This window comes from Chrysochloris asiatica, unplaced genomic scaffold (genome assembly GCF_000296735.1).
Source record: "Chrysochloris asiatica unplaced genomic scaffold, ChrAsi1.0 scaffold00389, whole genome shotgun sequence".
Taxonomy (NCBI): Eukaryota; Metazoa; Chordata; class Mammalia; order Afrosoricida; family Chrysochloridae; genus Chrysochloris; species Chrysochloris asiatica.
Window position 1 is genome coordinate 701,794 of NW_006408907.1, and position 13,491 is coordinate 715,284.

A 13,491-nucleotide genomic window follows, 5' to 3' on the forward strand; every position below is an offset into this window, starting at 1 on the left:
TGCAAACATCCATTAATGATTGGAATATGTAAAGTGCAAAGTATGACTCTAGAAAAATCAGATATTGTCAAAAATGATATGGAATGCATAAAGGTTGATATCATAGGCATTAATAAGCTGAAATGGACTGGGATTGGCCATTTTGAATCTGACCATCACATGGTTTACTATGCTGGGAATAACAGATTGAAGAATGGCATTGCATTCATTCATCATCAAAAAGACCATTTCAAGATCTTTGTTGAAGTATCCTGTCTGTGATAGGATAATATCCATACGCCAACAAGGAGTTCTGGTATTGTGCAGTAGGATAAGCACTGGCCCATAAGGTCAGTTTGAGCCCCAAGATCATTAGTTGAAACTCATCAACTGATCCTTGGAAACCTTATACAGGGTCACTACAAGTTGGAAATGATTCCACAGCACTCAACAGCAATAACAAGGAAGTCTGGTTAATACCACTATTATTCAAATTTATGCACCAACAACTAAAGCCAGTGCTGATGAAATTAAAGAATTCTATCAACTTCTTCAGTCAGAAATTGATCAAACATGCAATCAAGATGTATTCATAATTACTGGTGATTCGAATGAAAAGATTGTAAACAAAGAGGAATGATCAGTATTTGGAAAATGTGGCCTTGGTGATAGAAATGATGCTGTAGATTGCAGGATAGAATTTTGCAAGACCAGTGGCTTCTTCATTTTAAATACCATTTTTAAACAACACACAAGGATCTCACTAGATGGAATACACAGAAATGAAATGACTACATCTTTGGAAAAAGATAGTTGGAAAGCTCCATGTCATCAGTCAAAATAAGGTCAATAGCAGACTGTGGAACAGACTCGTATACAAGTTCAGTCTGAAACTGAGGAAAATTAATAGAATTCCATAAGAGCCCAAACATGATCTTGAACATATCTAACCTAAATTTACAGATGGTATTACAAACAGATTTGATACATTAGACATTAATGACCAGAGGCCAGAAGAGTTGTGGGATGATATTAAGAACATCTTACAGGAAGAAAGAAAATGTCATTAAGAAAACAAGAAAGAAGAAAAAGACCCAAATGGATGTTAGAAGAGACACTGAAACTTGCTCTCTAGCATAGAAATGCTAAAGCAAATGGAAGACATGAAGAGGTAAAAGAGCTGAACAGAAAATTTCAAAGATCAGCTCAAGAAGACAAAGTCAAACATGATAACGAAATGTGCAAAGACCTGGAGTTAGAAAACCAAAAAGGAAGAACACGTTCAGTATTTCTCAAGCTGGGGGAACTGAAGAAAAAATTCAAGCCTCGACTTTCGTTATTGAAAGATTCTCCGGGCAAATTATTAAATGATGCAGAATGCATCAAGAAAAGATGGAAGGAATACACAGAGTCATTGTACCAAAAGGAGATGGTTAATGTTCAACCATTTCAAGAGGTACCATATGAACAAGAGCCAATGATACTCAGGGAGGAAGTCCAAATTGCATTGAAGGAACTGCCCAAGAATGAGGCACCAGGAATTGATGGAATAAAAATTGAAATCTTTCAAGAAAGTGAGGCGGTACAGGAGGCACTCACTCATCTCTGCCAAGAAATTTGGAAGACAACTATCTGGCCGACTGATTGGAAGAGATCCGTATTTGTGCCCATTCCAAAGAGAGGTGACCCAACGGAATGCGGAAATCACCGGACAATCTCTTTGATATCCCATTCGAGTAAAGTTTTGCTAAAGTTAATACAGAAATGGCTACAATCACACATTGACAGAGAACTTCCAGAGGTTCAAGCTGGATTCAGAAGATGATGTGGAACAAGGGATATCATTGCTGATGTCCAATGGATCTTGGCTGCAAGCAGAGACTATCAGAAAGATGTTTATTTGTGCTTTATTGACTATGCAAAGGCTTTTGATTATATGGATCATGACAAGCTATGGACGACATTGCGAAGTATGAGCATTCCTATGTTCATGAGGAATTTGTACCTGAACCAAGAAGCAGTTGTTCGAACAGAACATGGGAACACTGAATGTTTTAAAATTTAAGAAAGTGTGCGACAAGGTTGTATTCTTTCACCCTACTTATTCAACCTGTATTCTGAGCAAATCATCCGAGAAGCTGGGTTCTATGTAGAAAAACGTGGCATCAGGATTGGAGGAAGACTCATTAACAACCTGTGATATGCAGATGATACAACCTTGCTTGCTGAAAGTGAAGAGGACTTAAAGCATTTACTGATGAAGCTCAAAGAGCACAGCCTTCGGTATGGATTACATCTCAATGTAAAGAAAACAAAAATCCTCATCACTAGACCAATCTAACATTATTATCAATGGAGAAAAGATTGAAGTTGTCAAGGAAAGGACTTCATTCTTCTTGGATCAACTATCAACACTCAAGGAAGCAGCAGTCAAGAAATCAAACGACGTATTGCATTAGGCAAATCTGCTGCACAAGACCTTTTTAAAGTGTTGAAGAGCAAAGATGTCAGCTTGAGGACTCAGGTGTGCCTGACCCAAGCCATGGTATTTTCAATAACCTCATATGCATGCGAAAGCTGTACAGTGTATAAGGAAGACCATAGAAGAATTGATGCTTTTGAGTTATGGTATTGGAGAAAAATATTGAAAGTGCCACGGACTGCCAAAAGAACCAATAGATCCGTTTTGGAAGAAGTGCAGCCAGATTGCTCCTTAAAGGCCAAGATGGCCAAACTTCATCTCTCATACTTCAGACATATTGTAAGAAGGGACCAGTTGCTGGAGAAGGATATCATGTTTGGTAAGGTGGAGAGTCAGAGAAAAAGAGATAGACCCCCAATGAGATGGATTAGCCAAGTGGCAGCATCGATGGACTCAAGTGTGGCAACAGTAGTGATCTTGGCCCAGGATCGGGCAGTGTTTTGTTCTGCTGTGCATAAGGTCGCTATGGGTCGGTGCCGACTCAATGGCACCTAACAACAACAACAACAACAAAGCCAGAATGGTAAGAAAAATAAAATGTAAAAGAGGGAGGCAGAGGAGTAGGTCAGGGAGATGCAATGTGAGAAGGAGTTGACCCACTGTTGTTGGCTTTGAAGATAGAGGAAGAAATGTAGGTTGGAACAGGTAAGGAAACAGATTCTCTCCCCAGGGCATCCAGAGAGACCACAACCCTGCCAATAATTTTAGTCTATGAAATCCATGCTGGACTTCTAACTTACAAAATGTTAAGAAAATAAATTTATGTTGTTTTAAGCCACTTTATCAGTTAAAGAAGCCATAAGAACCAAATACGTTACTTATACAAAGGCATCTCCTTGATGCTTTCTGCTCTTAACCTTTCCCTGAGACCAATAAAAGTTAACAGGTGTGGCCTTGCCCAATCTCTTCAAGTTTCTAGTACATAGGAGATGTCTTTCTGAAAATTAGTTGCTTTTGCTTGATACATTCTGCACCATTTTTCCATTCCTGCCCATCCATTTTTGTGCTTCTACCTTCACCACTAAAGATGTACTCTGGTACAATGGGTAAACACTGAGTTGCTAACTGAAAGGTCAGTAGTTTGAATCCACCAGCCACTCTTCAGGAAAAAGACTTGCTCCCAAAAAGATAGCTGTTGTTGTTGTTAAGTGCCATCAAATCGGTTCCAACTCACAGTGACCTTGTATAGGGTTTCCAAGGAGCAACTGATGAGTTTGAACCTCCGACCTTGCAATTCAAACTGACCTTGCAATACTGCGCTTATCCTACAGTGCCACACAAGGTCGTCCCCCCCCCCCCATAAAGATTACAGACTAGGAAACCCTATGGAGCAGTTCTCCTTTATCCTATAAGTTCACACTATAAGTCAGAATTGACTCAACATCATGCAAGAGTAACAATAACACCTTAACCCTTAAAACACTTGGGTGCTGGTGGAGTCTATTCCAACTCACAGTGACCCTGTGTAGTGTTTCTGAGGCTGTAAATCTTTACAGGAGCAGAAAGTCTCGTCTTTATTCCATATAGCAACTGGTAGATTTGAATTGTTAGCAACCCAGCTCGTAATCCACTATGCTACCAGTGCTCCTTTGGAGATGTATTGTTGTTGTTAAGTGCCATTGAGTCAATTCCAACTTGTAGTGACCCTGTATAGGGTTTCCAAGGAGTGACTGGTGAACTTGAATTGCCAACCTTGCAGTTCGAACCAACTTTGCAGTCCAGTGCATCAACCCACAGGACTCCACTGGAGATGTATAGGTACTTGTTGTTGTTGTTAAGTGCCATCGAGTTGGTGACCCTGTATAGGGTTTCCAAGGAGCAGCTGGTGAGCTTGAACCACCGATCTTGCAGTTCAAACAGCTTTGCAGTCTGGCGCATTAACCCACAGCGCCACACCAGGGAAAAAAGATGGAGCTTGAAATCACATTTGCATCATCGCTCCTCTCATTAATCAGATTCTTTTTTTTTTTTTCATTTTTAAAATTTTATTGTGAATTGAGTGAAGGTTTACAGACAAGATCATCAGTTTTACACTCAACAAATCATACCCTTTGTTTCGTCTCAATTGTTTCAATCCCCTCCATGCAACAGCAGTTATCCCACTTCTTCCCTGTGGTTCCTATTTCCATTCCACCCACCTTCCCAGCCCTTCTCAACATTGTCCTTTGGGAAATAGTGCCATTTTTTATTTTGAATGATTGACCATTCCATAGTGAGCATACCTTATTAGTTTTGTTTTTACCCCATATACCTATCTACTGCTTGGCTGAAAATTGGGCCACAAGGGTGAGTTCCTTTCCAGACCTGAAGTGGGGTTAAGAGCCATAGTCTTGGGTCCCTCCTGTCTCTTTCTGGCCAATGAGCCCGGTGTTTTTTATAGTTTTGAGTTTTGTTCCACATTTTTCTCCCACTGTATCTGGGGCCTTCTAACGTGATCCCTTTCAGAGCAGTTGGTAGTGGTAGTTGGGCACCATCTAGGTCTTCTGGTCTCAGAATCATGGAGATTGATGTTCACACGTTCCATTACTCCATTAAACTAATTGATTCCAAGCATCTTCAATTCTCATCACTCTTCTTTTTTCCACAACATGGAGAGACCAATAGTTGCACCTTAGATGGCTACTCATGACCTTTTAAAATCCCAGTCGCTACTCACCAGAGTAGGATGTAGAACATCATCTTTGTGGACTGTTATGACAGTTGATCATTGTGTCCCCTAAGACTATGGTTCTGAGCCCTCAAGGCACAGCAACTTGTTGCCTCGAGATGTTTCATAATATTGAGAATTTTTGCATCTATGTTCATGAGGGATATTGATCTATAATATTCTTTCTTAATCTTTGTCTGGTTTTGGTATATCAGTTATATATACTTCATAAAATGAATTTGGGAGCTGTCCATCATTTTCTAAATTTCAGAGTAATTTGTGTACAATTAGTGTTTGACAGAATTCACCAGTAAAGGCATATCGGACAAGATCAAGACTATTCAGTGGGGACTCTCTTCCCCCACACACTCTTAAACTAAACTCCCTCTTGAAACCTTGTAAGCCATTCACTTCATGCCTTTATCGTCCCCTCATTTTAGGTAGCCAATGTCTAAGTTGTTGTTGGTGGTGGTTGTATGCTGTGGAGTCAGGTCTGACTAATAGCAACCTGGTACAGGGTTTCCAAGGCTGTAATTCTTTACAGGAGCAGAAAGCCTCATCTTCCTCCTGCAGAACAGCTGGTAGTTTCAAACTGCTGACCTTAAGATCACAGGCCGATCTGTAAATGTCTAAGTTACCCGTTCCTATTTACCCTATGTATGGAGGCAATAGCATTGATATTTGATGTGAAAACTCCTTCCCTCTTTATTGGTATTTAAAGTTACTACCTCCATGACTATAGGTCAAGCTCATCAAATTGTAGCAATTTACCCTCATTTCCTTTATCAATTTTTTTCTTAATCTTCCTCTAGTCGAGTTCTGATTATCAAGTCATCGAGGCTAGGTCAAATGGGGACTGTCTGCAAGTTTGGGTGTTCTTGTGCGTCTCCCCTCACTTCATATCAGCTGGATGCTTCACTCTCAGCTCTAGCCCTCTGTGGCTATGTACTTGTCTATGGGCTCAGGTATCCCCAAGTCTCATCACACTTAGGACCAACCAACCTTTTGTCTTCTCTCTCATCTCCAGGTCAAGGGGAGTCTATGGGATGTGGTTGAACTCAGCCCATTTCTTCATTGCTACCTTTCCTCCTCTTCCATTCACCAGTAGACCAATGTGGTCGTCAGCAAGCTTACATGCCTGCTCATGTGTTCTCTTTGAGTTTCAGTCTTAGAGGGGTGTTTGTCCTGAAGGAACTTGTTGCTTGTCTTGATGGCTTCCCGGAAACAACTTGCTTATTTTTGCGGTAGCCAGTCATACTGCCATTTTTGTTTTGGGTTTTCCTGATGATCTTTCTTTAAAGATGCATCTTCTGTCACTCTAGCTGATCCAGGTTGGTCTGCTTGTCCTTTATAGTGGGAATGTCCTACCTCAGAAAGTTCTGGATGGGGCTCAAGATTCCACTGCAAAGGCTCTGCAAGAGGTCTATTTCACTGGGCAAGTTCTAGAACACCTTTTAGGTATTCCAATCAGTTATAGGCTGAAGATGGGCTTACAAGCTTTCTGTAATCATGTTCCCAACATTCCTTTCTATCCCACTCAAGTGTCTATTTTACAGTAGTAGGCAAGGGAAACCAATATTCGTAAGCATCTTAGTATTATTTCCCCTTTTCAACTATGCCTCGATCCCTGTATCACAGAGCCCTGTTGTTCCGAGGTTGAGCATGCATCACTATTTACCTCTGTCCCATTTAGCCCATGCAAACCTGTCTCAGTGTTCCCTTATCTACCTTGTTCTTCCACCTCCTCCCCCTACTTGTGTATTGCCCTCCCCATCACCTGAACTATGATGTGTCTGCCCCCTACCCTTGCCTCCCTCCTCCTCCCCATAACACCCCCTCTCCAACCCCACTGGTAACCAACAAAGAATATATATTTTTTTTTTTTTTTCATTTTAGTATGGGTATCTTTTCTGAAGCTTTTACAATAATGGTCTTATGCAATATTTCTCCTTTTGTGATTGACTAATTTCACTCAGCATAATGTCCTCAAGGTTCATTCATGTTATGTGGTGGCTTGCAGCTTCCTTGTTATTCTTCAAGGTAGCATAATACTCCATTGTGTGTATGTACCAAAGTTTATCTATTCTTCCATTGATGGGCACTTAGGTTGTCTCCATTTTTTGCTATTGTGAATAGTGCTGCTATGAACATTGGTGTGCATATATCTACTCATGTTATGGCTCATGTTTCTTGTGGCTATATACCAAGTAGAGGAATTTCTGGATCCATAGTGACCCTGCATAGGGTTTCTGAGGAGCAGCTGGTGAGCTTGAACTGCTGACCTTGCAGTTCAAACGGCTTTGCAGTCTGGCGCATTAACCCACAGCACCACACCAGGACTCCTGAATATACAGTAGTACTCTATTTTTCATAATCTTATCATTATTAGTATTTAACTAGATCTTCCTTCTGTCCATCCACCCTATGCCCTACCACCACTAACCCACCAAAAAGAGAGAAATCCTGGGTGAGAAAATTGTAACACTTCCTCCTTTATTTTTTACCATTTAGTGTTCTTTGATGTTACCACTAATCAAGAAAAATACACATAAAGTTGTTTTAGTCAAGGATTTTGACAGTGATTTTCATAGTCAGATAAAACTAGACATTTACCAAATATCCTTCCCTTGCTGTATGCATGGGTCAAAAAGAGAATTTCAGAGAGGTATGGAAAACAATAAGACAAACAGTCCAGGTAATTTTTTCAAAATAAGTTGTGGGGTAAATAATTTAGTTTTACCTTTGGCCTTGATTCCTGAGAAAGAACCCTTGGAGTAATTGGGGTGCCTTGATCTTGAAATCCCTGACCACATCTTAGGATTTGTGCAAACAAGTGGAGGAATGGCCAGACCCGAAAAGACCATCTGGTAGGCCAATATCAACTAACCACAGGAGGTATGATTTAGCTTGTCATGCTGATGCAATGAGGGCTGTCATGAGTGGCTGATGTCACATACAAGCACAGGGTATAGCAGTTAAATAAATTACAGTGCTATCTCCCTAGACATTGAGATGGTAAATGGGGATATAAAATACTCCACTGACATCAAGTCAATTAGAACTCATGTTAACCCTATATAGGGTTTCTAAAACTGTACATCTTCTTCTATCAAACTTGCTATTGTGAATTGAGTAAGGTTTACAGACAAGTTCCTCAGTTTAACATTCAACAAGTCACACAATTTGTTTCATCACAATGATTGTAATCCCCTCCAAACAACAACAATTACCCCACGTCCTTCCTATTTCCATTCCACCCATCTTCCCATCCTTTCTCAACATTGTCCTTAGGTAAATTTTGTCCTTTAGATTTGGAATGATTGACCATTCCATGGTGAGCATATCTTACTAGTGTTGTTGTCCCCCCTGTATACCTAACTACTGCTTGGCTGAAAAATTGGGCCACAAGGGTGAGCTCCTTTCCAGGCCTGAAAAGTAATTGAGTACCATTGCCAGGTTTCTCTACAGTCTTTCTGACCTATAAGCTTAGTCTTTTAATTTTATTTTTTTAAATAATTTTGAGTTTTGTTCCACATTTTCTCCCACTCTATCCAGGACATGTTCCCTTTCAGAGCAGTTGGTAGAGGTAGCCAGGCACCATGTAATACTTCTGGTCTCAGAGTCGTGAAGACTGATGTTTACATATTTCATTAGTTTGTTGGACTATTTGATTCCAAGAATCTTCAATTCTCACCACTCTTTCTTCTTCCACACATGGAGAGACCAATAGCTGCATCTTAGGCGGCCCCTCGTGAGCTTTTTTTTTTTTTTTTTTTAATGTTTTATTGTGAATTATATGATAGTTTACATGAGAGAACTTTAGTTTTACATTCATTCTTTCGTATATCGTTTCATTGCCATGGTTCCAATCCCCTTCATTTATCATCAACCGACCAAAGGGTATACTCTATAAACCTACCCCCTACACTCCCCCATGCCCCAGTCTTCAGCACACAGTCCCTTTCCCTCTCTGGATCCAAAGTCCCCAACCGCTTCATCACTCCACGTCATCATGAGCTTTTAAGATTCCAGACACTACCCACCAAAGCAGGATGTAGAACACTGTCCCTGTGAATGATGTGTTCCCTGAGACTATGGTCCTGAGTCCCCAGACCCAGGAACTCATTGATTTAAGATGTTTGATGATATCAAAGAACCTTGAATCATTTTGCATGCTATTATGTTCCATGGCATTTATAGTTGTGTTTGCAGTAAAAGTAAATACCCATGTGCAAATATCCTCTTCGAAATTCTTATGTATGTTTGGCTTTACTTCCACTCTTCCTCCCGTACCCATTCAGCCTGTATTTCTGTCCATGTATCTACACCCAGAACACTGGTGTCCCAACATTGTATATACATCACTGTTTACCTATATCCTCTTTATCCCTTGCATACCTTGTTTTTCCCCGTCTGTGGGATCCCTTTTCACTCTTTTGGCCAAATTTTATGATGCACATAAGTATCTACTTTTTAGGAGGTTCCAGTTATCTATTTTGTCTTCTACTGTTTGTGTATTTTTAGTAATGCTTGACAGTGTATTTGTGCCATGTATTAGAGGCCCAATATTTGTTCTTATTTTTTCACTGATCATCTTTATTTATAGTTTAGGTTTCACATTTAGGTCTTTAATCCACATTGATTTTGTTTTTGTATATGATGTGATATGGGTCTTGTTTCATTCTTCTACAAATGGATTTTCATTTTTGCCAGCGCCATTTGTAGAAGAGACTATCTCTTACCCATTCTTTCACCATACTTATTCAACCTGTATGCTGAGCAAATAATCCGAGAAGCTGGGTTCTATGAAGAAAAATGTGGCATCAGGATTGGAGGAAGACTCATTAACAACCTGTGATATGCAGATGATACAACCTTGCTTGCTGAAAGTGAAGAGGTCTTAAAATACTTACTGATGAACATCAAAGAGCACAGCCTTTGATGTGGATTACATCTCAATGTAAAGAAAATAAAAATGCTCACCACTGGACCAATAAACAACATCCTTATCAACGGAGAAAAGATTGAAGTTGTCAAAGACTTCATTCTTCTTGGATCAACCATCAATACTTATGGATGCAGCAGTCAAGAAATCAGATGATGTACTGCATTAGGTAAATCTGCTGCACAAGACCTTTTTAAAGCGTTGATGAGCAATGATGTCAGCTTGAGGACTAAGGTGTGCCTGACCCAAGTTATGGTATTTTTAATAACCTTGACAGTGAATAAGGAAGACAGTAGAAGAATTGATGCTTTTGAGTTATGGTGTTGGAGGATAATATTGAAAGTGCCATGGGCTGCCAAAAGAAGTTGGAAGAAGTGCAGCCAGAGTGCTCCTTGGAGGCCAGAATGGCCAAACTTCATCTCTCATACTTCAGACATATCATCAAGAGGGACCAGTCGCTGGAGAAGGATATCATGTTTGGTAAGGTGGAGGGTCAGAGAAAAAGAGGAAAACACCCCGCGAGATGGATTGGCAATGTAGCAGCATCAATGGGCTCAAGTGTGGCAACAATTGTGAGGTTGGCCCATGACCAGGCAGTGTTTCGTTCTGTTGTGCATAGGGTTGCTATGAGTTGATACCAACTCTATGGCACCTTACAACAACAACAGCCCCTGTTAAAGATCAGTAAGTGGGTGAGTTTACTTCTGGATTCTCAATTCTTTCCCATTGATCTATGTATCTTTCATTGCCAGGCTGTTTTGACCACTGTGGCTGTGTAGTAAATTTTGAGTTCAGGGAGTAAGAGGCCTCCAACTTTTTTCATTTTCTTAAGCAGTGCTTAGATTGTACACATTTGCTTTCCTTTCTATATGAAGTTCTTCCATCTATTTAAAGAATGATGTTGGAATCTGGATGTAGATTGCTTTGCGTATTGTTAACATTTTCACAATATTAAGTGTTCCTAGCTATGAGCATGGTATGTTCTTCATTTTTCTTCATCTCTTTTGATTTCTTGTAATTGTGTTTTGTATTTTTATTTGTATAGATCTTTTGTTTCTCTGGTTAAATTTATTCTGACTCAATAACACTTAACAACAACATTTCATCTATTTGGTGGCTGTTGTAAATGATATTGTTTTCCTAATTTCCTTTTCAGAATTTTCTTTATTAGTATAGAGGAATACAACTGATTTTTGTCTACTGATCTTATACCCTGCAACTTTGCTGAATTTTCCAGTGAGTTCCAATAATTTTTTTTGCTGAGTCTTCAGGATTTTCTATGTACAGGATCACATCATCTGCAAATAGAGTTTTACTTCTTTGCCAATTTTGGATGCCTTTCATTTCTCTTTTTTGCCTTATATCTCTGGTCAAGACTTCCAACACAATATTGAATGTTGTTGTTGCTGTTAAGTGCCATAGAGCTGACCCTGTATAGGGTTACCAAGGAGCTCCTGGTGAATTTGAACCACTGATCTCGTAGTTCAAACTGACCTCGAGGTCAAGTGTTTATCCTACAGTGCCACACCATAGGAGTGGTGATAAAGGACATCCTTGTCTGATTCCTGTTCCCAAAGGGAAAGCTTTCAGTTTCTCTCCACTTAGGGTATTGTTGGCTGTTGGATTTGTATATATACTCTTAATGATGTTGAGGAATTTCCCTTCTTAATTTGTTGAGTATACTTCTCAGGAATGGATGTTGGATTTTGTCAAATGCCTTTTCTGCATCAATTGATATGATCATGTGGTTTTATTCCTTTTTTTTTAATTGGTGGGTTATGTTGATTGTTTTTCTAATCTAATATCCCTGGAATGAATCCCACTTGGGATAATGTGCTATTATTATTATTTTTTTAATGTTGTTGAATTATATGGGCTAGGATTTTGTTGAGAGTTTTTGCACCTATGTTCATGAAGGATATTGGCCTATAATTTTCTTTTTTAGTGATATCTTTGCCTGATTTGGATATGAGGGTTCTGCTTGCCTCATAAAATGTATTCAGGAGTTTTCCATCCTATTCAATGATCTAGAATAGTTTGAGTAAAATTGATGTTATTTCTTCTCTGAATGTTTGGTAGAATTGACCAGTAAAATCATCTTGATCTGGAATTTTTTGTTGTTGTTGGGAGTTTTTTAATTACCCGAAAATTTTCTTCTTATGCTATAGGTCTGTTCAAGTTTTCTACTTCACTCTGAGATAGTTTAAGTAGGTTATGTTTTTCTAAAAATGAATCAATTTCTTCTAGATTTTCAAATTTATTGCAGCACAATTATTCATAATATTCTGTTATTTATTATGTATTGTATTTCCATGGGTTATTTGATAACATCACTCATGTAGTTTCTTATGTGTGTTATTTGCATCTTCTCCTTCTTTAATTTTGTTAGATTTATCAATGGTTTCTTAATTTTATTAATCCTTTCAAAGAACCAACTTCATGTCTTGTTGATTCTATTATTTTTCTGCTTTCTAATTAATTTATTTCTGCACTAATCTCTATTATTTCTTTTCTTCTGTTGACTGTACTTTTACTTTGCTGGTCTTTTTCTTATTTTGGGAGATAGGTTAATGTGTTGATTTTTTATTCTTCTTTCTTTTTGGATGTGTGCATTTATTGCTATAAATTGCCCTGTAAGTAGTGTTTTTGCTATGTCCCAAAGGCTATGGAATGTTGTGTTTTTGTTCTTACTTGAACCTCAAGATGGCAGTTCAAACCCTTGGAAACCCCATACATGGTCGCTATGAGTAGGAACCCACTTGACAGCATTAACAACAACAAATATTATTAGATTTTCAGCCTCTATGAATATATGGAATGCTTCTCGCTGGACTGCCAAGTCGGTTTGAACTTCAAGGGCAGCAGTTCAAGCTCACCAACCATTCCTCAGAAACGGAACCGACTCAAAGGCACTTAAAAACAACACTCTTTCTCTGGTAGCATAGTGGTTACAAGTCGGGCTGCTAATCTCCAAGGTCAGCAATTCAAAACTACCAACGGCTCTGCAGGAGAAAGATGAGGCTTTCTACGCCCATAAAGATTTACAGCCTCAGAAACCCTATACAGGGTTGCTATGAGTTGAAATCAACTCCACAGCACACAACCACCACAGCAACTCTTTCTCCAGGATTCCTGGATTGATAACCACAAGGTCAACAGTTCAAACACAACAGCCACTCCTTGGAAACCCTTTATAGGATCTCTCTGAGTCAGAACAACTTGATGTCACTTAACAACTCCTTTTTCTCCAAGGACCCCTGGTGGCTATTGGATTACACGTTGGGCAGCTAACCACTAGGTCAGTGATTTGAATCCACAAATCACTCCATGTGTAAAAACGGAGGCTATCTGTTCTCATATAGACTCAGAAACCCTCTCTGGTAGCCTAGTGGTTACGAATCGGGCTGCGAGCCGTAAGGTCAGCAGTTCGAAACTACC